We start from the raw sequence: 26,667 nt of genomic DNA, 5'->3' as shown, positions 1-26,667 counted from the left end.
ATTCCCGACAACCCTGCTATCCATGGCATTAACTTTGGCCGGGAGCCTCATGTGATCGGCCTTTATGCCGACAACATCATAGCCGCTCTGGATCGTCCGGACCGCTCCGTTCCCGCCTTCCCGGCAGAGTTAGAATCCTTTGGAGCTGTCTCTGGCTTCAAAATCAACAGGGGGAAACCCCTCATACCGCCACTGGGCAAAAATGCCCAACCACGGGCAAATATACCTGCTTACGGGGGAGGTTTATTGTCGACCGCACAACTCCCATACTTAGGCGTTACTCTTACCTCATCTACAGGTAGCTCTCAACTATGCAGCCCTCACCTTCCAAATTCGAACCGACCTCGCGCGTTGGTCCAAGCAATCCCTTTCCTTGCTAGGACGTGTTGCGGCAGTGAAGATGTCGGCTCTGCCCAAAATTCTGTACATTTTCCAGACCCTCCCGGTGTTCCCTCCGGCTGGCACCATCGCGCGCCTACAAGCCGCCTTCCACCATTTTATCTGGGAAGGTAAGCGTGCACGCTTACATAAACGACTAGCATACAGAAAGGTGGACGAAGGGGGCCTTGGGATCCCCAACCTTTTGCAGTACTTCCAGGCCTCACATCTCTGATATCTGGTGGAGTGGTACAGGCCGGAATCCGAGGAGCGATGGTTATTTCAGGACAGGGCGATGGCCCAGACATCCCTCTGGAAACTTCCATTTCTCCCCCGGCACCATCGGCCACGCTACCTCTTGCGATCCCCCACCACTCGCACCATCATGCAGGTCTGAAACGCGGTCGCTGTCAAGAAGGGGTTGACTACCATCCCCTCCCCACTTACCCCTATCTTGGATAACCCGGAGTTTCCACCAGGCGCTGTCCCTCATGCATTTCCGCAATGGCGTGGTATCAGCTGCCTCTCCGCCGGCCACCTTTTCGATCTACAGGGATTTCTCACCCTCTCGGACATAATTCAGGGCTATGATGTTGTCTCCCCCCACTTATTTCAGTACTTCCAACTTCGGCATTGGCTCACGCACCCAGACATCGCCCCCCTAGTTGGTAGACCTATGACGGATTTTGAGAAGTGGCTGGTGACGAAAGACTCGGATAGGCATCTTAGCTCAGACCTTTACAAAATGCTCACACCCCCGCCATCTCGGGCAAGACAGCAGGCCAGAAACGTTGGGAGGCGGAACTGGGGAGGGCCCTATCACCAAAGGAATGGAGTTATGTCTATTATAGAGCTTCTCATACCACTCTCAACACCACAGGTAGAGAAGCGGCGACGAAGTTGGCCATGTACTGGCATCTCACTCCCGTCCGGCTCAACAAGGGCAACCCGACACGTAGCGCGCTGTGCTGGAGGGGTTGCGGGGAAAGGGGCACCTTGACTCACCTCCTCTGGGAATGCTGTGAAATCCAGGACTATTGGAAGGCGGTCCTGGATGACATTGATTCTACCTTTGATACTGAAATCCCTAGATTTCCAGCTTACACCATTTTAGGCCTACCTAATGCACTAACCTTTCCCCTAAAGTCCCCCAGAGGTCGCCAAATGGGGATCGCCATGCAAGCTGCAACACCACATGTTCTGTCCTTCTGGGGCTCGACTACCAGGCCCACTCACACGGGATGGCTGCACAAAATCTGGTTCACCTTGGGGATGGAACGTATCCACGCCACACTCACACATTCCATGACTGCATATCGGAAGGTCTGGCTCCCGCTGCTTTCCCTCCTGTCCAAAGAATTTAACGAGATCACATGCCCCAGGTACCTTCGCTTACTGCGACTCACTGAGCCTACACATGATCCTTCATGATCCCATGGATAACTGCGATACTTACTCTACGAATGCATCCGTGATTATTTCACGAGTCTGGCACACTGGGTGGGGTGGGAAGGGAGGGGGGAGGCTGGGAACGGGGAGGGAGTTCTGGTTTTTGTTCCTACAAGTTTGTTACCTCACTACACTTGACATTTGCAGCTTTGTCACTATACCTCTGTTATGTCAACTGAACCTAGCCTGCTATTTGATCTGTAGAGAAGACGTACTTATCTGTATCGACTGCCTTCTATGCCTGATGCATTTCTTTCGTACTGTAATGCCTACTGTTGCTCTTAAAATCAATAAAACAAATTTGAAATTAAAAGGCCCACAGCATTTGTTGATCTGGCTTGAAGGCTGTAAGTGTAAGGACCTTGTGGCGCAACGGTAGCGCGTCTGACTCCAGATCAGAAGGTTGCGTGTTCAAATCACGTCGGGGTACTGCTTACCATTTTATTCCCCACTGAGTTCATATATTTCCTTTCGAAAACAAAGTCAAAAGAATGCATCCTTGAATTGGCCGGGAATAGAACCCAGGCCTCCCGCGTGACAGGCGAGAATTCTACCACTGAACCACCAATGCTTCACATGGGGAGTTCACAGGCATAGCTCTGTCCAAGACAGTGATCAGGTGCACACACTTAAATTGTACACATATGAACAAAGTGTGCGCAGCAGACATGACAACGCCAAAGTTTCACATGATGATTGCTTATATAAGACAAGCTCCAGGCAGGCGCATACATATCAAGATATATATTGAGTCTAAGGAAAGATGCTGCAGTCACTCGTCTCTGTGGCGCAATCGGTTAGCGCGTTTGGCTGTTAACCGAAAGGTTGGTGGTTCAAGCCCACCCAGGGACGTATCATTTTGCCTGAATGAAACACTTTAATGAAACACAGATACATACCGTTGCTCTCTCCTGCTGGACACCCTTTTCTGAATATTTCAATCCTCTGTGTTCTCTCTGCACCTGCAGTCAATTTCATAATTAGGATAGAAAACAAAAGGTCAAGCTCTGTAATACAGCTGTAGGCATATGAGGAGGGGAAAATAAGTCAAAAGGCCCACAGCATTTGTTGATCTGGCTCCGAAAGCTGTAAGTGTAAGGACCTCGTGGCGCAACGGTAGCGCGTCTGACTCCAGATCAGAAGGTTGCGTGTTCAAATCACGTCGGGGTCACTGCTTACCATTTTATTCCCCACTGAGGTCATATATTTCCTTTCGAAAACAAAGTCAAAAGAACGCAGCCTTGCATTGGCTGGGAATCGAACCCGGGCCTCCCGCGTGGCAGGCGAGAATTCTACCACTGAACCACCAATGCTTCACATGGGTTGTTCACAGGCAGAGCTCTGCCCAAGACAGTGATCAGGTGCACACACTTACATTGTACACATATGAACAAAGTGTGCGCAGCAGACATGATAACGCCAACGTTTCACATGAAGATGGCAAGAATCAGATGCAGGAGACTATAACTATGAATGTCTTTGCATTTGCTGAGGTCACTGGCTTGGGACTAGAGTTGTGTTTATCAGGGCATGATGGCAGGCTGCTCCCGACAAAAGTGGTTCACAGAATGCACCCGCCAGATCACCAGCATTTTTGTGTTTCAGATTATCTCACTGAACTCTCCTCCTGGAAAATCCTTCCCACTGGCTTTCCCAGATTTAGTGTCCTCCCCTAAGTACTGGGGTGAAACGGGCAGAGTTCTGCACCCTGCGCCCCTTTACACGTCCCTAATGTGCTCCCAACGCGGCCTACAGCCCTGGTCGGGCACAGCCCTGGTCGGGCTTAGATCACTGGAGTATTTGGTGATCAAGAACTCCGGAAGCCTAGGGTCAGGCCTATTGCACAGGCATATTGTGCCTGGCCAATCCGGGATTGTTGTGTTTCAGGGCCTAGCCATCAATACTCCTGGGATTTCTTTCCCTGAGAACCCTCTTGTCCCTGTCCTCCCACGAGACCGAGCTTTTATGTAAAATAAAGTGTGCACCGTGGGCCTTCCCCTATTTGCTCTCTCCCCAATCTCTTTCTCCAAAGCTGAGCTCTGAAGGTAAATGTATCTATCTGAGTGAGGGGCTAGGGAGGGCCTTTCCCAGCAGTCTTACAAGTCAAGAGTTCAGAGAAAGCACCTGCTATGGGAGGGAGACTTTGCTCGCAGAGAAGTGAAGTCTAACATAACACATCTGATGGGCAAGACACATGCCTTACTGGCTGGTAGCACACCTACAGAGGAGCAGGGAGCTATGCTAAGCAGGCAACAGAAAAGTCATTATGTGTCCCATACACTGGGACCGGTAGTAATACTGGCTCTAACACCATTAGACAGTAGTCTATTCATCATAACGTCCAACAATAACAAGACACTAAGCAAATGAGAAATGTTGTATGGCATAAAGACGCATTATATAACACAAGCTCCCGGCAGGCACACGCATATCAAGATATATATTGAGTCTCAGGAACAGTGCAACAGTTATTAATCTCTGTCGTGCAATCGGTTAGCGCGTTCGGTTGTTAACAGAAAGGTTGGTGGTTCAATTCCACCCAGGGAAGTATCCTTTTGCCTGCATGAAACACTTTAATGAAACACAGATACGTACCTTTGCTCTCTCCTGCTTAAGACCCTTTACCTCAACATTTCGGGGTCTTGAGTCCTAAAATGTCCATGGACTCGACAATTCTCGCTCTGGTGCCTACTCGATTCACGAGTTCACACTCTGCGACTCTGGGCAATAGCTTGCTTAATCTCCACAACGGCCCCTCGCGGCGGGATGCCTGGCTTTCACCTTGCGGATACCCTGCTGGGGTTATCTCACAGGGGAATACCAGGACGGGTTCCCTAAGCAAGCGCTTAGAAACCGCTCGGTGATTTGCGCTATATAAATTGCTGTACATGTACATTTCAATCCTCTGCGTTCTCTCTGCACCTGCAGTCAATTTCATAATTAGGATAGAAAACAAAAGGCCTAGCCCTGTAATACAACTGTAGGCATATGAGGAGGGGAAAATAAGTCAAAAGGCCCACAGCATTTGTTGATCTGGCTCGAAGGTTGCAAGTGTAAGGACCTCGTGGCGCAACAATAGCGCGTCTGACTCCAGATCAGAAGGTTGCGTGTTCAAATCACGTCGGGGTCACTGCTTACCATTTTATTCCCCACTGAGGTCATATATTTCCTTTCAAAAACAAAGTCAAAAGAAAGCAGTCTTGCATTGGCCGGGAATCGAACCCGGGCCTCCCATGTGGCAGTCGAGAATTCTACCACTGAACCACCAATGCTTCACATGGGGTGTTCACAGGCATAGCTCGGTCCAAGACAGTGATCAGGTCACACACTTAAATTGGACACATATGAACAAAGTGTGCGCAGCAGACATGACAACTGTGGAAAAGTAAATTTTGCCATGTTCTGTGTCCCTACGTGTCATCCATAATATGTTATGTGTGCATGATTAAATATGCATATGCATTCCCCATGTCTGATTAATGACGCAATTACAGTTGTGTCCCCCTCTAGTATGCCAGTTTCCAGTTCTCGTGAATACTACGAATATCAGGCCTATGTAAAGCTACGTTGCCACGTTTCTCAGTGTGCACGTTATTCTATTGTAAAGTCCCCGTTTCTAGGCCTCAAAAGGGCCTGGACACCAGATTCAGCTCCTGTCTCCTGAAGCCTCGCTGAGGAGCGATACAGCCCCCACCTGTATCCTCGACCCTTCACTTACTTCCTGCCTCGCAGTGCCCGGCCCAGCCTGGCTCAGTCTCTGAGTCTGCCAAAGAATATGTTATGATTCCAGTTATCAGTTCAGTCCTCCTTCTCTGCATTCCTAAGCTACTGAACTGCATCAATAGTTTCCGTCATTGTCTAGCCTTCACGTCTCCACGTTAGAGAAATACTGCATTTAATGGTCATTTCATATTCTTCATATTCTTCATCACGCACTACATGTAGAATAATGCATGGTCCAGTCTTAGAATCACGTTAGCCTTTCCCCTCCTGACTTCTAGTTTATATCAACATGTTCTCTAAACATCAGATACTAGATACTGCTTAGGTACATGTCGCTCCGACCCTCCAGACTTCAGTCTCTGCTCCTAGCACAGAGTTCATAGCCCCCAGCTTCTCCTAGTGATACGTCATTGCTAGTTTGCGCGCACCATCAGGTTAGAGGTCCCGGCTCCTCAGGTAGCCCCCTCCATGGTTTCCGCCCCATTCATGACATATCCTGTTACGTTTGCATCACATGTCTATGTATACGCCCAGTTACACCTACTTTCGCCCTTATCTTTCGCGACTGCTACGCGTCACACCTATTGCTCCACCCACTGCTACGCCTACTGCAATGTAATGCTATGTGTTTGCGTTATGTATATATGCTCATGTATTGTTATTAAAAGCCAGCGCGCTCATCCCAGATCCAGCCCCAGCAGCTGCTGGGCCCTGTCACCCTGTCATCCTATTCCTATGCAGGTTGTCCTGTTCCTGTCCTTATGCTGTATTAAACCTGCAAAACTCCTACTACCTCGAATCTTGACTCTTATTTATTGAGCTATCTGTTATGATATATGTCTAGTCAAAAATAGGGTATTATTTATTTATTTACCACATAATGGCGCCCGAATAGGGACTTGCCCTTTCCCCACGCGTCGGTGAAGCCACGCCGACCCCCTGACCCTCTGCAGTCGTGACGGAACTCTTCTGCGCAGTGGCAGATATTTCTGCTCAAGTATCCCTCAGGCCCACGGAGGAGACGGAGGAGGCGGTCCAGCATCCAGACGAGACGGTGGAGGAACGCGGCGAGTCCCGACCAGAGCCCAAGCCAAGAGTCCAAGGCCCGAGGTATCCGGAGGTCCACCCGTAACTGAAGTCCGAAGTCCGAAGTTCGTCGTCCGTCGTCGTAGCAGTCCAGTCCAGTCTGAGGCCTTCCGTTCTTGCTGCCCGGTGAGTACCGTTACTGGGGTGGTATCTAGACAGGGTCAATTTAAATTGACTCTGGTCTGTGGGTTGGTGGTACACAGTCCCACAAACGAAGTGCCCACTTCGGTGGATGCGGGTCCTGACGTGTCTCTTTATGAGACCGGTAAGTTTCGTACTGTTTCAGCAGTGCATCTAGTTTCTGTTCTAGTCAGTTTCTGTTCTCGAGAAAATTTATGTGTTCTGTTCTCAGTATTTCCAGGTAGTATTCTGTTCGAACTGTTATTTTTAAATGTTTTTCATGTATTTTAATGTCGTGGTATGAATGGGGAATAAGTATCGTGTTCATTGTGTATTGTATTGTGTCTAGATTACAGTTCAGTCATGCCCATATTTTCCAAGTTACGTCAGTTAAAAACTAGAAAGGGTCTGCTGGAAGCAGCAGTTCCCGTCCCGCCCAGGGACAGTCCAGGTCACTTTATGTATCAGAAACATGGCATAAGTGCCATATTGTATCTAGATTTATGGGTAGAGTATACCAAACAGTTAGAAGAAAAGTATAGATGGCCCGTATCGGGTACATGGGATGCCGAATGCATCATGCGAGTAGAAGAAGCATTATGGAAAAAGAAAGCCAGACAGTCACAGAAAGATGCCATTGAGTTATGGCGCAAAGAAGCTCATAAAAGAACTGAAAAAGAAATCAGAAAGTCAGAATTAAGTAGAGAATCCCAAGAGCGAGCTCAAGAAAAAGAATTAATCGAGATAGGTGAACAAGTCAAAACTGAACAGAGAGACAGACAGAGGAATGCCCTTATTAAGGGTATGTATCCTCTTCTTGCCGAGGGCTTGCCAAAAGCGACCCCGGAGGCATCCAGTAATTTCCCGCCACCACTAGTTCCGACCAAGCTACGTCACAAACCGACCGCAGCTGAAATTTTTATTTCGTCCTATCTGGACGACACAGTCCCTGAATATGCAGATCCTGTTCGCGCTCCGCCAGTCCCTGTAAATCAGGCACATCCTGCTCCTCCAGACACCGGGGCACCCCATGCCGTACCTGCTACGGTACCCCCGGTCCAGCCAGCATTTCAATTTCCCGCTCCGCCACGAAGAATATCAGTCGACGATACTAGTCTAGGGGCCGCAGGAGGAGGTCCTCCTCAAACCCCGCCGCCACGCAAGCGTTTATCAGCACTCGAATTACATGCTCAAGCATCACAGCGTACTCCCAAGAGTAATAAGTCTGTTGCAGAAATCAGGCAAGCCCTTGGCGAATGTGCCTATGACCCAGTCCCAGGCGAGAATAATATGGTTTTATATTCAGTACGCGTAAGGAGGGTGACCGAGTATCTAGTCACCCTACCCAATATGAAAGAAGATCTAGACAGAATATATCGTTTCATCCGTACAGGGGATGATCCAGAAAGTATTAGTGATGCCATGTCTCAAAGGAAAGCTGAGATCCAGCGTATGATATTAAAGTTTTTAATTAACTGTCTAATAAGAGAACAAGATTACCCGTCTAAAGATCCGGCCGAAATGAAAACCCTGACAAAGTGGAGTGATAATATAGCCGAGGGTAAGCACAATACCATTAGTGCCATGGAGAGTATGTACAAGAAAATCCGTAGAGAAATAATAAAGATACACGAACAACGTAAAGCAGCACAAGTAAGCGAGAAAGAGAGTAACTCTGATACTGAAGAGGTAGAGGACGAGAATACCGCCAGAATAGCGTATGTAGGAAAATCTAGATTTCCAGATCGCCATTTACGCCTAGAACACAAGTCAATTTTCCATCATTCAGCACCAGAACAAGGTTCCCTAGAACAAGTATTCCAAGCTACCGATCACATTCTGAAATCACGAATCGGTTACAGTGAGTTAAGTACCATGCATGAACAGGAACTAGCCCGATCAGCAGTCCGATGGATTACTGATTCTACCACTTTTCCAGACGAAATAGTGGCACAAATGTTTCTGAAATTGCCCCCAGCCGAGCAGCGACTGGTGGGTATGTATATGATCCAGCACCTCATTACATTGTATGAGGGTCAGCACTCTGATCCAGGTCCGTTACACGATATCCTGAACGAGTTACTCCAGTATAGATGGAAAGGTTTAGGTACCGATTTAATTAGTGTCATTCTAGAACAGCGCCACAAATATAGAACGTTTCTGAACCCGCATTTTGTTCATGTCTCACCCCCAGAAAGTAAACCATTTTACATGGAAAGACAGAACCCGTTACGAGAAGTGCATCCAGTTAAGACAGAGGACGGTGAAATGCAACGAGTGTTTGTATACACTCCAATAACAAAGATGGAACTCCTCGAGATGAAGAAATTAATTCCCTGTCATGACAAAGATCCAGCAGGGTTCCATAGAGAATTAAAAGACATGCTCCGTATGGGAGAATACACTTACCCAGATATCATTAAAATGTTAAAGGTCCTGTTGCCCGCAGGGGTGTATGAAAAGCTAAAGGAAAAAGAATGGGAGGTGGGAGAGAAAAAGATCGATTGGGCAGTTCTAGAAGCTGAAGACAAGGCACGAGTACCAGGTACTGGTCTAGGAGAGAAATGTAAAGAATTACCAGAATTATTGATTCAAGTTTTACCCAGATTATTGACAACTAGAAAAGAAGACTGGGATGCAATCTCAGCCTGTAAACAGAAACAAGAGGAAGATATTAGTGATTTCTATTCTAGGTTTGAAAAATGTTTTAGCGTCAATAGTGGCCTCAAGACAAGTAGTGAGTCATACCCTCACCTTTTTGTTACTAAATTAGTCGAGAATTCAAGTCCACAAATTAAAAATCGAGTTTTGAAAGTCGAAAGCACCTGGCAAGCTAATACTCCGTCCCAAATGCTCCAGATGCTCCAGTACCACCAGAATAGAATCAGGGAAGAGCAAGAACACGAGAGAAAACGTATGAAAGACACGAAAATGAAAGTTCTAGTTGCACAATCTGTTCCTCAAGACAGTCAGAAGAGGGGTCCGAATCAAGCCAGTCATCCTGCAGCTCCCGTTAAAGGGAACTGCAATTATTGTAAACAGCCAGGTCATTTTATAAATGAGTGTGCAGTTCTGAAACACAACATAGCTACTGGTAAGACTAAAGAAAGACCACGTCCGCCTAGACAAGAGCAAGTTTCACAGACTCCTCAGCCACAGAATGCACAACAGATAGTTACAGTACCGCAGCCTATTGCTGCAACACAGCACGTTACATCACAGATGTACCAGTATGCACAGTCTGAGTATCCAGAGTACCAGCAGTATTCATGAAACAGCCTAGAGAGGGAGGTAGGCTTGCCTCTCATCGAGATACCTGTAGATCAAGAAGGTCCCTATGTTCACAGTCAAGTATTAGGGAAAGACAGAAAGTTTTTGATTGATACAGGGGCAAGTAGGACCACAATTAGTCATGCCGAAGTTCCAGGGGCTCCGCTCTCAGGCTCAAGAAATGTTTCCCTTGGATTTTCAGGAAAACCTATCGTAAATGAGATTTCAAAGCCAGTTACTCTAGAAGTAGGTCCATTGTCCCGCACTACTGATCTGTTACTTACTAAATCATGTCCAGAAAACCTATTAGGCATTAAGACACTGAAAGAGTTAGGTGCAGTTATATGCTGTTCCCCAGAGGGAATACGATTGTTCCTACGTGACTTTAAGGGTCACTATGTATTACGAGATTTTGATTCAAGACTGTCTAATGTTCCACAGCATTTATGGGCGCAAGGTCCAACTGATGTAGGTTACATGCAAATCACACCCTATCGTGTGACTCTCAAACCAGGTGTAGTGTTACCACGAATCAGACAGTACAGATTGCCATCCGAGGCTGTAGCAGCCTTATCCAAAATTATTGACGAGCTCATGGCTCAAGGAGTGGTTGTAGAAACTGACTCCAATGTATGTAATTCTCCGATCATTCCAGTCATGAAACGTACTGATCCAAATGCACCCCCAGTATATCGATTAGTGATTGACCTACGAGAGCTTAATAAATGTATTATTCCGCAGTACCCAGTTGTCCCAGATATCTCTTCCCTATTGACAGCCATTGATTCCGAAGCCATGTTCTTTACAGTAATCGACCTCAAGAATGCATTTTTTAGTGTTCCAATTCATCCAGACAGCCAGTTCCTTTTCGGATTCTGTTTAAATGGAAGGAGCTATATGTTCACACGCGCTCCTCAAGGTTTCACAGAAAGTCCTAGTATTTACAGTCAAGCACTCAAGAGACAACTAGACAACATTCACATGCCAACTGACACTGCCCTGCTCCAGTATGTCGATGATCTACTGATCACAGCCCGTTCTGAACGTGACTGCGAGCGAGCGTCACTGACGGTTCTGTATTTCCTAGCCGAGATGGGGCACAAGGTGTCCCCTTCTAAACTTCAATTCTGTGTCCAGCAAGTGGTATACTTAGGACACTTACTGTCCAAGAGGGGTAGGCAGTTGACACCAGACCGTATCCAGTTAATAGCGAGTCTTCCTCAGCCCAAGACCCAGAAGGAGGTACGTGCTTTTATCGGCCTCACTTCTTATTGCAGACAATGGATTCCCCAGTATGCATTTCTAGCCAAACCACTGATACAGTTAACGACACAGGAGGCAGCCGTATCGACTGTCCTCCCTTGGACATCTGAACATACACTTAGTTTCAATGAGTTAAAGAAAGCCCTATGCCAGGCTCCAGTTCTGGCCACACCGAACTACAGTAGGCCTTTTACACTTTTCGTCACTGAACGTGAAGGTACAGCATTGTCTGTTCTCACACAAGATCAAGCAGGACAATACAAGCCCTGTGCTTATTTTTCGAGCACATTAGATCCTGTAGCCCAGGCTCTGCCTGCGTGCCTCAAGTCAGTTGCAGCCACAGCACTAGCTATCAGACAAAGTGATTCCATAGTCTTAGGACATACCTTGACAGTACAAGTTCCACACTCTGTGGAAGTTCTTTTAAACCGAACACAAACTCAGCACTTGACAATTGCACGTTTAACAGGTTATGAATTGACACTGTTCCAGCCACACATAGAAATCAGACGCTGCAACATTTTAAATCCTGCTACACTGTTACCATCAGTTACTTCGAATCCTGACCCACATGACTGTGTGGAAGTAGTTAACATTACGACAAAGCCAAGACAAGATCTGACAGATATTCCGTTACCAGACCCCGACCTGACACTTTATGTGGATGGTTCATGTATGAGAGCTAGTACAGGAGAACTAGTAGCCGCGTATGCAGTGACTACTGACACTAAAGTTATTGAAACACACCGTATCGATACTCTGTCCGCTCAAGCAGCAGAGCTAGTTGCTCTGACACAAGCCTGCATACACGCCAAGAACCTGAAAGTTAATGTTTACACAGATTCACGCTACGCATTTGGAGTTGTACACGACTTCGGAGTGCTCTGGCAGGAGAGAGGTTTCCTGACTTCTCATGGAACCAAGATTCAGCATGGTCTCCTTATTCAAGCTCTGTTAGATGCAATACATTTACCGACATCTATTGCTATCATGAAGTGCAAAGCACATACGAAAGTTTCTGACATTATTTCCCAGGGTAATGATCTAGCAGATCGCACAGCCAAGCTTACAGCACAGACTCCAGACATTCAAGTTAATCAGACACATACTCCCGATCCGACTACATGCATGACAGTTAAGGACCCTACTCAAGATGTCATAGACATACAGTTACATGCTACTCCCGATGAAATCAAGAAATGGTCCGAACAAGGAGGGGTCCAGACAGATCAAGGATGGTTAACGAAGGGTAAAGCCACATGGTTTCTCCCCGACTCTATGGTTCAAGTCATTATTAATACTGCACATAGTCCAGCACATTTAGGGGAAAAAGCCATGTTAGACAGTATCCAGAACATTTGGTTCAACAAGCATTTACGAGCTGCAGCTAAGCAGAAAGTCCGTACCTGTATGATATGTTGTCAGTTTAATCCAGGTAAAAGTGTCCCGGTGAAACAAGGTGGTTTCCAGCCTCCTGACCACCCTTTCGAAGTCCTCCAGATGGATTATATTCAGATGGAGCGATGTCGAGGTTTCAAGTATGTCCTTGTAGTTGTATGCGCTTTGTCCAGGTGGACAGAAGCATATCGAGTCCCAGATTACACAGCCGCGACCACTGCCAAGCAGTTGGTTCGTGAGTTCTTCCCCCGTTATGGACTCCCTAGAGTCGTATATTCTGATAACGGCCAGCCATTCTCATCTGAGTTGATGAAGCATGTTTCCCTTTTGCTAGGGTACCAGTGGAAGTTCCATTGTGTACGCCATCCTGAAGCAGCCGGTCTCGTAGAGAGACATAACCAGACCCTGAAAATCCGTATTGCAAAAGTGTGTAAAGAAAAAGGTGTGGACTGGCTAGTAGCCCTGCCAGTCGCTTTATTTTATATGCGCATGGTCGCACATTCCAGATCAGGTCTGTCCCCGTATGAGGTCGTTTTCGGCCGCCCCCCTAACATGTGGGGTACTCCTAGACCCCGAAGTATTACCGATGTTTCAAGTAATATGCTGACAGATTACCTAGCTTCCTTGATGTCTGCCCTCAACTCATGTCGTTCACAGGTTGCCGCCGCATTTCCAGACAATACCGAGGTGGCACCGCATGAAATCGTTCCAGGATCCATGGTGATGGTCCGCAACTTTGACAGATCAAGTCCGCTGGAGCCTCGATGGAAAGAGCCCCGACAGGTCCTCCTCACTACCCGTACAGCCGTGAAGTTGGAAGGACGCAAAGGCTGGGTACACCTTTCTCATGTTAAACTTTTTAATGGACTGAAACCCGCCTTAAAGAACATTTCCCAGGATTCAAAGGATTGCCAAAATATTGTTCTCAAGGACTGTCCCGCAAAAGACATTGTTACAACCCCTCCCCTGTTAGAGAAAACTCCGCAGCAGGTGTATAAACAGAAACTACGGTCTAGTAAAATAAGTCAGCCAGTTTGATTGTCTAAGTCCTCCCCTAGGTGAAACGGTTAGACTGTTTCTGACATGTATAAAATAGACCCCCATAGTGAGAGAGTTAGTCAAAACTCAATCCGATGTATCATTTTTCTATGTTTCATATTGTTTTCCAGCCTTATGATTTCCTGCACCAGTTATGCATTTTACCTATGTTTCCCAGTTTCACATGTAAATAAGTCTGCTAATGCTACAGTAGAGCACACGTTTAGTGATCTGCCCCCTCATGAACTGTCCTACCGCCTCGCCATGCGTAATAACTCCTTTATCCGCATGTTACATTACTCACACCAGACCAGCAATGCCACTAATTGTTGGGTGTGTGGTCGACTCCCCCCTTTCCAGACACCGAAGGGAGTTCTGCCACTTTTTCCTTATCCATTCTCACATAATGGTTCGTGTGGAGCATGGTCCACGTTAACGTCATCCTCAACAGATATGTTTTTTCTTAACAGTACATGTTTCCCAGACAAGCAAGGTCTCCCCCACCGAACAGGTTTAGATCTAGAAAATGAAGTGTATAATTTAGGTAATTATTCGTCGAATTTCATGGTCTTGAATGTTCAGTCTGATTCCACTCCAGACTTACCTGCTATTTCAGTACTACCAGTCAAAGGCGAATTATGTGTCCGAAATAAGGGTTCCGTACATGTAGGACATAGTGATTGTACTACTATTGTCAAGTATAGTGACAGTGGGAAATCTATTTTCAAAGCTTCACGTCATTCATATTTTATTTGTGGTCAAACCGCATATGTTCGTCTGCCCCTCGATTGGGAGGGAACCTGTTACATTGCCTTCCTACTGCCACCAGTTTTCCTAGCCCCATCTGATTATCACAGAAACACACATCTAGTACACATTAGACATAGAAGGGAGTCCCCAATTGTCGATTATACTGAAACTACTCTAGAACAATATACAGATTTCAATAAAGGTTTCTTCTTCTTTATAGGACCTGTCCAGAATAGTAAGTTAATCCGTAGATTAACCAGAACCCTTGAAGCTGTAGTAAATGAGACTGCCTCTGCTCTAGGTAACTTAACTGAAGAGCAATCTGCTATGAGATTTGTCGTTTTGCAAAATCGTCTCGTCCTTGACGTCATACTGGCCGATAGGGGCGGGGCCTGTAGAGTCATCGGATCTAGTTGCTGCATTTTCATTCCAAATAACGCGCCGTCTGTCTATTCCGCTATAACCAGGCTCCATAAAATTGCCCATCTGATACACCAAGATCCAGGCACCTGGACATGGTCCGGTTGGTTCTGGGGTATAATTTCCGCCTGGGGATGGAAAGTCTTGTCCTTTCTAGGTATAGCAGTAGCGATCATATTCAGCTGCTGCCTCTGTATACAATGTGGCCCTGCGATTTGCGGCATTTGTGCTACCTCTTGTATTCCTAGTCCCAAGCCCAGTTCTAAATCCCGTTCCAGGATAATTCGAGACGAGCAAATGATACTGTATGAAATGATAGATGGTATCATGAATATTGATGTTTCCTGATGGAAACGTAGTGACAAGGAGGGAATGTGGAAAAGTAAATTTTGCCATGTTCTGTGTCCCTACGTGTCATCCATAATATGTTATGTGTGCATGATTAAATATGCATATGCATTCCCCATGTCTGATTAATGACGCAATTACAGTTGTGTCCCCCTCTAGTATGCCAGTTTCCAGTTCTCGTGAATACTACGAATATCAGGCCTATGTAAAGCTACGTTGCCACGTTTCTCAGTGTGCACGTTATTCTATTGTAAAGTCCCCGTTTCTAGGCCTCAAAAGGGCCTGGACACCAGATTCAGCTCCTGTCTCCTGAAGCCTCGCTGAGGAGCGATACAGCCCCCACCTGTATCCTCGACCCTTCACTTACTTCCTGCCTCGCAGTGCCCGGCCCAGCCTGGCTCAGTCTCTGAGTCTGCCAAAGAATATGTTATGATTCCAGTTATCAGTTCAGTCCTCCTTCTCTGCATTCCTAAGCTACTGAACTGCATCAATAGTTTCCGTCATTGTCTAGCCTTCACGTCTCCACGTTAGAGAAATACTGCATTTAATGGTCATTTCATATTCTTCATATTCTTCATCACGCACTACATGTAGAATAATGCATGGTCCAGTCTTAGAATCACGTTAGCCTTTCCCCTCCTGACTTCTAGTTTATATCAACATGTTCTCTAAACATCAGATACTAGATACTGCTTAGGTACATGTCGCTCCGACCCTCCAGACTTCAGTCTCTGCTCCTAGCACAGAGTTCATAGCCCCCAGCTTCTCCTAGTGATACGTCATTGCTAGTTTGCGCGCACCATCAGGTTAGAGGTCCCGGCTCCTCAGGTAGCCCCCTCCATGGTTTCCGCCCCATTCATGACATATCCTGTTACGTTTGCATCACATGTCTATGTATACGCCCAGTTACACCTACTTTCGCCCTTATCTTTCGCGACTGCTACGCGTCACACCTATTGCTCCACCCACTGCTACGCCTACTGCAATGTAATGCTATGTGTTTGCGTTATGTATATATGCTCATGTATTGTTATTAAAAGCCAGCGCGCTCATCCCAGATCCAGCCCCAGCAGCTGCTGGGCCCTGTCACCCTGTCATCCTATTCCTATGCAGGTTGTCCTGTTCCTGTCCTTATGCTGTATTAAACCTGCAAAACTCCTACTACCTCGAATCTTGACTCTTATTTATTGAGCTATCTGTTATGATATATGTCTAGTCAAAAATAGGGTATTATTTATTTATTTACCACACAACGCCAAAGTTTCACATGATGATGGCTTATATAAGACAAGCTCCAGGCAGGCGCTTACATATCAAAATATATATTCAGTCTAAGGAAAGATGCTGCAGTTACTCGTCTCTGTGGCGCAATTGGTTAGCGCGTTCGGCTGTTATCAGAAAGGTTGGTGGTTCAAGCCCACCCAGGGACGAATCATTTTGCCTGCATGAAGCACTGGAATGAAACACAGATACATACCTTTGCTCTTGTAGTGTAGTTCCTATTATCCCAATAGGCTCTGCGCATTGGAATAATATCTTCAATAGTAAAGGCCTAGACCAGACGTTAACTAGGTCTACTACTGACGATATTAGACTTAAAGTTTTGGGTTTGCCAGCTAGCTCAGAGTTCACTAGAAACTTTCTCGAATGTTCAGGAAGGAATTAACTTCCCTGATTAGACAAGAAGGGATTTAGTTTCTGACAACCATAGAGCATGACAACTTTGCTCTCCCCTAATCAAGAGTGTATCTCGAGAGTCGTGTGAACAAAAGGAAATTTATTTTACTCAGTCAGTACGTGCATTCTTAGTCTCATCAGAATGTAGAGAAAAGGAAGAGACGGGCGTGTTCAATAAAAAGGTGTTATTTATTGATCAGTCTCTTTTCTCATACAAGAGAAATGGATCGATATTATTGCAATACTTATAGTTAAGTAAAGTGCATACATTAAAAGCAGAAGTATAAAATAATACTGTAAAAACATTGATATGGTTTCTAAGCCATAAGATGTTTTAAAATGAATAAAATATATTATATACACATATACATTTGACTAAACGTACTCAACTGGTGTTTCTAAATACGCCTACCCCGTGTACCTGACCTAAGCCTAATACGTGGGCGGGAATAGAAAGTTACAGTTTAAGTTAAGTTTGTTTTTGCCAAGTGAATAACTAAAGAATTCTCTGCGAGGAGTTATTCAGTTCTGTACCTGGAATTAAGGATGAATGAGGGATGGTATCTCTCTCTCTGGTCTCGATATTCCAGGCTGCCTGCGAGGGCTACCCGGAAGCGCCGGTGCTGGATCTCTCGGCAGGAGAAAGCAGCGCGTCTCGTTCTCAGCGCGTCAGGAAGGCGGGGCTGTGCCAGCGGGGTCTGCTCTGCTCTGGGCTTCGGCAAGTATGGCTGCTCCGTCTCGTCACCACCGCGTGTGTTTGCATAGGGCAATATCGGTAATATTTATACCTTTAAGGTGCCGAGATTGACGTAAGGATGGACCTAGATACGTCAATAAGGATGTCATACGACTTGCTCGTTAGCACATTCTTTTGCTGAAGTTCTCGGTGAAATCAAAACAATGGCCGCAGGGTTTTGCCCAGGTTGTCATAGGTTTGATTTGTTATGAGAACTCCGTATGCCTTATCAGGGGCTGGAGGAATATCGCTTGTCTAATTAGATCGCAAGCGTTATGACCTAATCAGATAACACGTTCCTGTGCCGTAGTGTGACTGCGTCAGATAACGGTATCTGCATCATGGGGGTTTTCTGCCTCATGGGCTGACTGCTAGTTAACTTGTTGGTTTGTTTAACCAGAATAGGGTCAGGAATAGGGGGATCGATTCAGAACCTATAGGAATACATCACACCCACTCCACGCTAACTATGGACATATTTACTAATCTATGCATAGTAAAAACATACTATAGAGTATAGTGTATACCTTACCACCCCAAAATACATAATACATAAATGCATTTTGAAATTTTTCAAATATACGGAAGAAATTGCAATCATTTGTATTGTATGCACTCAAGCTGTAGAATAATGCCAAAGAAATCACGCATTTGTATACATTATTGCTATTTGGTATATGAGAATCTACACATGAAATGGCTCTTAATACAGAAAAAAAGTTCGAGACCATTCCATCACAGAATAAAATATTTATGAACATACCAGCGGGCAGCTAATGTCTATAAGCTATCTAAAATTTAGAAACCTTAGTTCTCTAAGAATAGTTCTTACTTTAAGCAGAAGATAGTGTCCCGAAAAATATGCAAAAATATTTTGGGGCTGCTGAAAAATTGCTGTCCGTGAACTGGAGGTAAAATTGTTCATGTGACTTTATTTTTAAAGTTGAAGGCCGAATTCAGGGAACGCCGTGTGCGAGCTTGCTCAAAAGTCTCTATTTCTGCTCTGGTGAGAACATCATATCATTTAGGCTTTCGAAAAAGCTGTCAACAGCTTCCTGGGAAAGTTCCACTAACTCGGAAAAAGGTGTAACCATGCATTCGTGCGCATGATTGTCTCCATTGACATTCTGATTCGCATTGCTGACAGAAGGTCGTACCTGTTCGATGCTGCTTTCATCTTGAACTTCACTACCCCTCAATCGTAGTGGTGAAGCTTCCACGAATGCCGTCATTAGGATTGGTAGCCTTTGAGGGCAGCACAAAGCGTGAACCTTGATCGGGCTCAACAATGTTTCTGCATCCATTGGCGCATCCGATTGTAGCGTCAGACAGATGTCTAACACGCATTCTTCTCCGCATAGCAGACACCTTAATACAGGTAAAACATATCTTTGCCACATTGGTCGAAATGATAGAAACCAAGTCATGTTCAGGTCTCTAAGCCGGGAGAGTCCCAGGATTTTTGATATCCGGTCCCGGTATCCAATGGCTAGGATTGTTTCTTCCCTTGTCGCAAGAGTTTGGTCTGTGACATGGGTTGCCATAACGAAAAATAAGGACCAAGAATAGGATTCCTGCAATTAGTCCCAAGATCAGGGGAAGTCCGCCAAAAATCGAATGGACGAAATCTGGAAAAATACCCAGTATGGCTTTGAATGGTGTTAATGCCATCGAAAATACTGTCTTAAATACCTTTGAGACCCCATTGGTATCAGAAACATTTAAGATTTCATTCAGGATTTCTTCGAAATGTAAGGGGGAATTAGTCGATAACAATGAATGTATCTCTGCAGTCGTCCTTGCGACTTGTAGATCATACGTTTCTTTTGATGACGTGAGCCTTGTAGACGTCTGAAGAAGCACTGTTTTCATTCTGCTTAAAGTATCTATTCGAATAGAAGTAATTTTCAAGTTGGGCCATGCCCTTGCCTCCCTGTCTGGAAAGGAGCTGGGGAACAATAAGCGTCCACAGCACTTGACCTTCGCAGTCGTAGTTACGAGATAAGGAGTCCCGGGCATAAGACTACAACATCTGCGATCTACAATTAGAATGTAACTCCCATTATAGAGTCTTTGAAAGAATGGTTCAATCTCTGTTGCAGGTGCGCCTTGCTGGTGACATGAAAGGTTGTATGAATTCCCTTCACAGGCTCCATGCAAACTAATTCCGTTACACAAAAGCGTGCCGCTTAGTGACATCGCACAATTATTGCCACTAAGAAACACTTTCTGTCCTTTATTACTGACACATGCATGTGAATAGGGCAGGTTCCATGTTGTTTTGATGTACCCTTTTCCCAATTTCTCGTACATGCCAGCCTGTATATATTTTTGGCAGTATTGAAACCTGAAGGTTGAGATTGGAATATTTAATATCCCATGTATTATCCATTCACTGACAGGTCGTTCTGACATTGTCACTGGTAATCTTTCGAGTTTTTCAATGCTCAAGATTGTATAATCAGCACCCTTTTGTGCCATACTGATTTGTCTATCAGTAAGGTTAAAGATTTGGAATAGTGACGTTGTGTTGATTAAACGCCAAGGCACATAGCCTGAACGTAGATTTTGTAACGTCCAGCCAAGCTGTACAATAGAACGCAATTGAGACTGACCGTGTTGTAATAACAGTAAGTCTTGCGATAATATGTCGATTGCTGAAGACACAATGCTGTCCAAAGAAAAAATTCTGGAGGACAGAGTCATTAACCCATTGTCCACTACAGAAAGTGATTTTTCCAAATTAATACGGTCAATTTCCCGTATTCTCTCTGCTGTTTCAATTTGAGTAACCTTCCAGGCCTCATTGTATGCTGCATATACAGAGGCTGCTATGAAACGTTTCTGACGCTGTTTGCGTGGTCCCAAAATGAAATCAGGCAAGTCAGCACCATCAGTAAGTAAAGTTAGGTGTTGCTTAATTTCTGTCAGTGTGGAAGTTTGTAGCCACTGAAGGCATAATTTGCCCACACTGTAGGTGGTTATTATCCCTGGGTGATGTCTTTGGGGATATCTAGGGTCTGGCCTGGTCATTTTGAACCCCTGTGTTTTGTTCAGGAATCTGTCTTGACAGTTATTAGTATCTGTGGGCCAGATCAACCACTGTTTCCAATCTGGATGTGTTCTGTTTTGGTTTAATACATAATTTACGTCTATCTCCTCATCTGTAGAGGTATTGCTGTACATTGTTGGTTTTGGAATAGACGGTTTATTTAAGTCTTTAATTTTGGCTAGGCCAAGACAGGTAGTTTGTTGAACAGTGTCATTTAAAAATATCATTTGTTCTGGGATCATACAGGCTCTAAACAAAGATTCTATACCCTGTACTTGCCATTCTTTTGTACCCCAAACACTTTTCAATTCAACATTTTTGTCCCAATAATCAAAACCAAAAGTATTTATTTGTTCAAAAAATGAGTCCGAATATATTAATTTTGTGTTTGTTATCATGGTCTTAGTTCCTGTCTTGTTTGACAATTTGAAATAAAATGCTTCAGCATTACTTATGTTAAAACCTGAAAAGTATGAATATTTGTCATAGAAGGTTCTTGAGCTTCCTTTTGGAGGGGTTGCACAATGTTCCCATTGATTATAATTTAAAACATTTCTAGGTTGTGCATATCTATGTAGAAAATGGTTACCATAGTGGTTATAACAGTACATACTATCATAATTTGTAGAACCCTGCAAATAATCATGTTTGGTAAATTTAGCAGACATTACTAAGTCAGACATCATATTATTAATGCTTTCGAAGTCCCAATCATCAGCAAATGAGCTTGGTTTTGCAAAGTCACTCAATGAGATCTTAATTTGGTGTGGATATTTCAGGATTTCGACCGGACCATAAATTTCATAGTCAGTGTTGTCCCAGGCTACCCCACCCGGTATCGGATTGGCTGTGAAGTTGACTGAAGAAAGTTCTCTCTTCTCGACGTGTGACGATGTGTGTGGTTTGAGGATCAAGTTGATTTTCTGACTTGCTGTGTCCATTTTAGCATATTTTCCCTCAATGAAGCGTCCCAAAGTAAGTACCATGATGAGCCAAAGTATGAGGATAAATGCACCAAAACCCACCCAAAATTCGATCCATGGAGAAATCAGATATGTTTCTTTCAGTTGTTTCAAAAGTTCTTTAGCTTTATTTTTAAAGGTTTTTGATGATGTCTGTGTCTTTGATTCACTGAAGCCTTCAGAGGAATCATCGAAGTTTATGAAGTAGCCGGATGCAGTTCTGTCAATTGTTCCAATTGCTTCAGGATTACTGTTTCCTGCATTTTCGCTTGGTACTTCATTGTAGATTGGTGTGTCTCTGCCAAAGGTTTTTATTTGGGTTTTCAGAGGTCTGAGTTCTATTGCATTGTTGCATAGTCCTTGTTGTTCTTCTGTAGGCGTTTCAAATGTGATGAGCCTCTTCGTTAGGACCTCTGTACTGGTAGCAAACCTTGGTGTTCGGCTACTTATTGGGAGTCCACTTGGCCTACTGTTTGTTATCGGCCACATGATTGTGGTTTTACCAGGTCGATGGATACAACTCGGTTCTCCTTTTTACCAGCAAGTGGCGGTAGTACAACTGATCTTGTCCCGTTGATAGACAAGACAGGAACTGCTTTCCTGTAAGAAGGCCCAAATTCCTTCCTTACCGCAATCTTTTCCCTGACTAGATCCCCGACTTTTGGAATCCAGACAGGTCTTGCTGGGACAGGTGGTGGTTCTTCAGTGGTTGTTGGCTGTTGTTTCAACTTTATGTTGCTCAGGTCTTTTCTTGCTTTGTTTAAGTCCTGCAAAATAGCCAAACGGTCTTTGATATCAAAGCTTTTTTCTTTCACCACTGAAGTCTGACTATCAATGTCAGAGATCAACATCCTAGTTCCAAATAATAATTCGTACGCACTGAATCCCCTCAGAGAATTTCTTGGCAAGTTATTTAGACTACGTTGGACACTTATTAGGTGTTTGACCCACCCAGCTCCCGAACCTAATATCCTTTCCGTTATAGATTGCTTTATGCCTTGGTTTTTTCTTTACACCATCCCGTATCCCTCAGGAAGGAAGTGAGAAGATTCCCGCTGTGCTATGCTCATTTGGCCATGTTTCCAATCAGACTGGAGGGCTAGAGTGAAAACAATGGTCAAACGTAGCATGCTCTTAGTGTATATGCCAATTAGACTCGCAAATCTTTGTATAACAGTCCAGACGTCAGCCGAGTGCTGGTGATCTACATTATAAGTGGAAACTAGCCTGTATATGTTAATCGCAAGCCTTCCTTTTTACTCTTGATTTTTTCTGGAGTAAAACGACGAGGTATTAAACTGTTTCTCTCCCCACTGCGATCTCTGTTGCAGTTTGGGCAGTTTTTTACAAACATGGTGTGACGCAGGCTCATGCCTGGCCACCAGTACCGTGATTGTAATTCTTCCAGAGAATCTTTTAGTTTGAGGTGTCTGAGACCCTCGCCCATATGTGCGTCTGCGATTAACAAGTTTCTCCTGTCCATGTTTGGAATCACTCTATCCCCCACTCCAGGGATTTGAGCAAAAGGGACGGAGTTTGCATCGATTATGTATGTATAATTGAGTGGATAGTTGATCGGTAGCGCTGAGCAGTCGCCTTTTGATGACGTTTTCACCGCCAGCACTGTTTCACCGTCAATGTATTTTAATGTACGCTTTTTTCGAACTACGGGGGCCGATTTAGTGACTGCCGCTGTGGCTGTCTCAGCCAATGAATTCCCTGCAACGTGAACGCCATCACGCTGATGACTCAGTGAGTGTGTCACGTGAGCCTTTGGTCGCTCTTTTTGTAAAAGAGCTATTTGTTCCCAGAGCAGTTTCTGCTTTATTGGTGCATCTGTGTCATCTTTGTAACCGTTTTGAATCCATGTCTGCAAATCCTTGTTATATGATTCGACGCAGTAATATGAATCTGACACTATAAGTGTCGGGAATTCGCGATCTGCATTATCTAGCGCCATTTTCAATGCTAGTGTTTCAGTTTGTTGTTCTGAATTAGTTTCTACTGAGTGTGTTTTTGTTAATAGAGGTTTTAGTTTACCTCCGCGCCACACTTCTTTTGTAATCCCACATGTGGGGTTATATGCCTGTTCTCCCCAAACGGGGGGTTGAGCATGTCCGTCTGTATAAATTACACAGGCGTAATGTCGTAAAGGCAGAATGTCGATTGGCAGAGGGAATGTTCTTTCATATTCTAAATTTTCCATTTCTTCTAGTTCTGGATCAAAGTAATAGTATACTTTGTCCGTTGTGATTGAATTCACCCATTGTATCCATTCCGGATTCAATGTTGTTGTTGGTAAATTACACGGTGTTGTTAGTGCCTCAAAGGCTGATTCTGCTGTTCTGACTGTGATATGTCTACCGTCAGCTTGATCTTTTTCTCTAGCTATTGCGGTTTGAACTGCATGAACAATTTTTTCTTTGTTGCTGAATTTCTGTTCAGCTTCTGTGTACAAGTGTGATTTGAATGCAATTGGTACCTTTTCTCCCTCATTAGAGGTCAGGTATGTGAATCCGCATCTCCCTGGGATGACTCGAATCACTAGATTGCGTGTGTTATCACGTGTTTCTAATTTTGTTTTAATTAGCATGTCTGTTTGTAAGGATCTCAAAATTTCTGTGTGTATTTGAGTCCAATTGGATCTTTTAAAATCTGGTTTTATCAGATCATAAAGGGGTTTGACCCTTTCTGCGTAATTTGCAATGTATGTTCTTCCGAAATTTAGGAAGCCTAGAATCGACTGTAGGTTTTTTAGTGTTTTAGGTGCTTGGATTACGGCACATTTCTCTAGGAAATTGTCAGCCAGGCTTTTGCCTTCACTTCATAATTCATATCCTAAGAACAGGACTGTCAGATGGGCAATTCTGGATTTTTTAAAGTTGAATTTGTAACCCTCTGCTGCGAACCCAAGTATTATGGTGTTCACTCTCTTCAAGTGAGTCTCCAAGTCATCATCTGTTAAGTAAATGTCGTCGACATAAGATAATGCTTCATCATCATATATTTGTAGTAATTCTGTTACTCTCGCTGAGAATACTCCCGGGCTGTTCTTGTACCCCTGGGCTAACCGACAGAATTGTTTTTGAGTGCCATTTATTGAGAACGCAGACAAATATCTGCTCTCTGGTGCAATGTTTTGACAAAAGAATCCATTAGAGATGTCTAATGTTGTTTTGTATTTTTTGCGCACTATGTTATTCATTAGTGCAGCGCTATGCGAATTTTGCACTGCAAAAGTTTTGCAACATGTGTTAAGGTGTCGGTAATTCAAAACTAGACGATATGAATTGTCTGGTTTGGAGACCGGAAACAAAGGGTTGTTCATTTGTGAGGTGCAAGTTTCAATCACCCCCTGGTATTCTAGCTGATCAAGTATTTCTTTTACATGTTTTTTAGCTTCTTGCTTAATTGGGTACTGCCTTTGTGCAGTAGGTTGTGATTTTAACTGGATTTTGTGAGGAGGAGAGTCCTCATCCCATCCCACGTGATTTTTATATAAAGCAGGTGCTAGAGCCACTGCCCACTTTCTAGCAAGTGTGTATTTTTTATGAATTGGGATATGATTTGAGAAGGCAGGCATGATTACTTCTTCGCCATGAGGGCAATCCCTGACAAACTCTGGTGGCCAGTCTTTTTCAGCTAGAAGGATATCATAGCCTTTGGAGAGATTATCCCAAAATAGTCCCCTTATTTTTCTAGTCTTATCTCCCTCTATACGTAATGTTATTTCGTATATTTTGTGAGGTTTGCTAACTCTGGTGTCTGCAGTTTCCACTTGAAGATATTCATTCGTGTCCACTGTCTCCAGATGATTCATAAGGACTTTGCGAGCTATGCTCACTTCTGCTGCGCTGTCTAGCATTGTCTGAGCCCATTCCCCGTTTTTCAGTTGTGTCCTCAGAATTCTCGGCATTGTTAACTATTTTAATGCTGGCTACCTTCTTCTTTGGAAATTGTAATTTCTTTTTTAGCTGAGCAGGTTCCTTGTCTTTGGACTTGGCGTGCTCTTCTCTTTGTTCTGATCGTCCTCTTCTTTCCGATTTCTGCGAGGAAGTCTGAAAAGATTGAGAGGGACGTGTATCAATGTATTGATATCTATCAGGCTTTTTTATATTATCCCTATTTCTAAGGTTATATCTTTTCCCAGAGGGGTCACTCTGGGGTGACCTGTGTCTTTGGTTCGGAGATTTCTCTCTTCGCCTAGGAGACCTTCCTCTGGCCTGGAATTTCTTTTCTTTGGGATTGGATTGTTTGTTTCCATCCCAGCTCTTTTTCTGTGATGTTGAATTATTATTAAAAAATATTTTTTCAGGACTTTCAATTAGTTGTGGTTTTACTGGTATTCCACCTAAACTATCTCTACCTAGTTCCTCATAGGATTTTTCTATGATTCTGGCAATTTCAGCTGGTTGGTCTGCTATATCTGTCTCCTTTAACCTCTGGCGGATCGCCACGTTTGCTGCTTCTCCCTTTATGTTGGCTAATAATATAGCCGAGACCTGCTTGAAGTCTTTTAGTAATTTCATACCAAGAGTTAAAGCGGGTTCTGGACCGTATTCGTCTTGAATTTGTTTTAGCACATCTGGTATTACCGAAATGGATGGAACACCGTGCGTTTTTGTGTAGATGGAAGCAAAGACTGTACCCCAAGTGTCACAGTCCTCAATGTGTGGTGCGATTCCCATTGGAAGACAGATAGTCAGAATCCTGTGCTTTTCTAGCGGGGTGGTGTCTGGAAACACCGCCTCTAGTTGGGTGACTTTCTGCGCTAGCCAGAATGGTATTTGTTCCCGTTTAGCCGGTACTTTACCTAGGCAGGACTGGATGTTCTGTGGTGTAATTTTATTTGTGTTCCCCTGGTGAGGGGTCAGCTGTGGAATTTTAATTGCTGGCTGAATTGTAGAAGTCCGCATCACATACTGGACTAATTGTCTATGTATTTTTATTAATTGTTTTAGCTGTGTTAACAGGTTAGCTGCAGACATCCCGTCGAT

General features: G+C 44.4%; 4 non-coding genes across 4 annotated transcripts; 3 read left to right on the top strand and 1 right to left on the bottom strand.

The window, feature by feature from the left end:
• Window positions 1-2,327: 2,327 nt before the first annotated feature.
• On the bottom strand, window positions 2,328-2,398 carry TRNAD-GUC (transfer RNA aspartic acid (anticodon GUC)). Its single transcript has one exon. It is a non-coding gene; the product is annotated as a tRNA-Asp (tRNA).
• Window positions 2,399-2,605: 207 nt separating this feature from the next.
• On the top strand, window positions 2,606-2,679 carry TRNAN-GUU (transfer RNA asparagine (anticodon GUU)). Its single transcript has one exon. It is a non-coding gene; the product is annotated as a tRNA-Asn (tRNA).
• A 247-nt stretch (window positions 2,680-2,926) lies between these two features.
• Window positions 2,927-2,998, top strand: TRNAW-CCA (transfer RNA tryptophan (anticodon CCA)). The gene has a single exon. It is a non-coding gene; the product is annotated as a tRNA-Trp (tRNA).
• Window positions 2,999-16,599: 13,601 nt separating this feature from the next.
• Window positions 16,600-16,673, top strand: TRNAN-GUU (transfer RNA asparagine (anticodon GUU)). The gene has a single exon. It is a non-coding gene; the product is annotated as a tRNA-Asn (tRNA).
• The last annotated feature ends 9,994 nt before the right edge of the window (window positions 16,674-26,667 follow it).

This window comes from Lissotriton helveticus, chromosome 1_2 (assembly GCF_964261635.1).
Source record: "Lissotriton helveticus chromosome 1_2, aLisHel1.1, whole genome shotgun sequence".
Lineage (NCBI taxonomy): Eukaryota > Metazoa > Chordata > Amphibia > Caudata > Salamandridae > Lissotriton > Lissotriton helveticus.
This window is presented reverse-complemented; position numbering and strand designations above follow the sequence as displayed.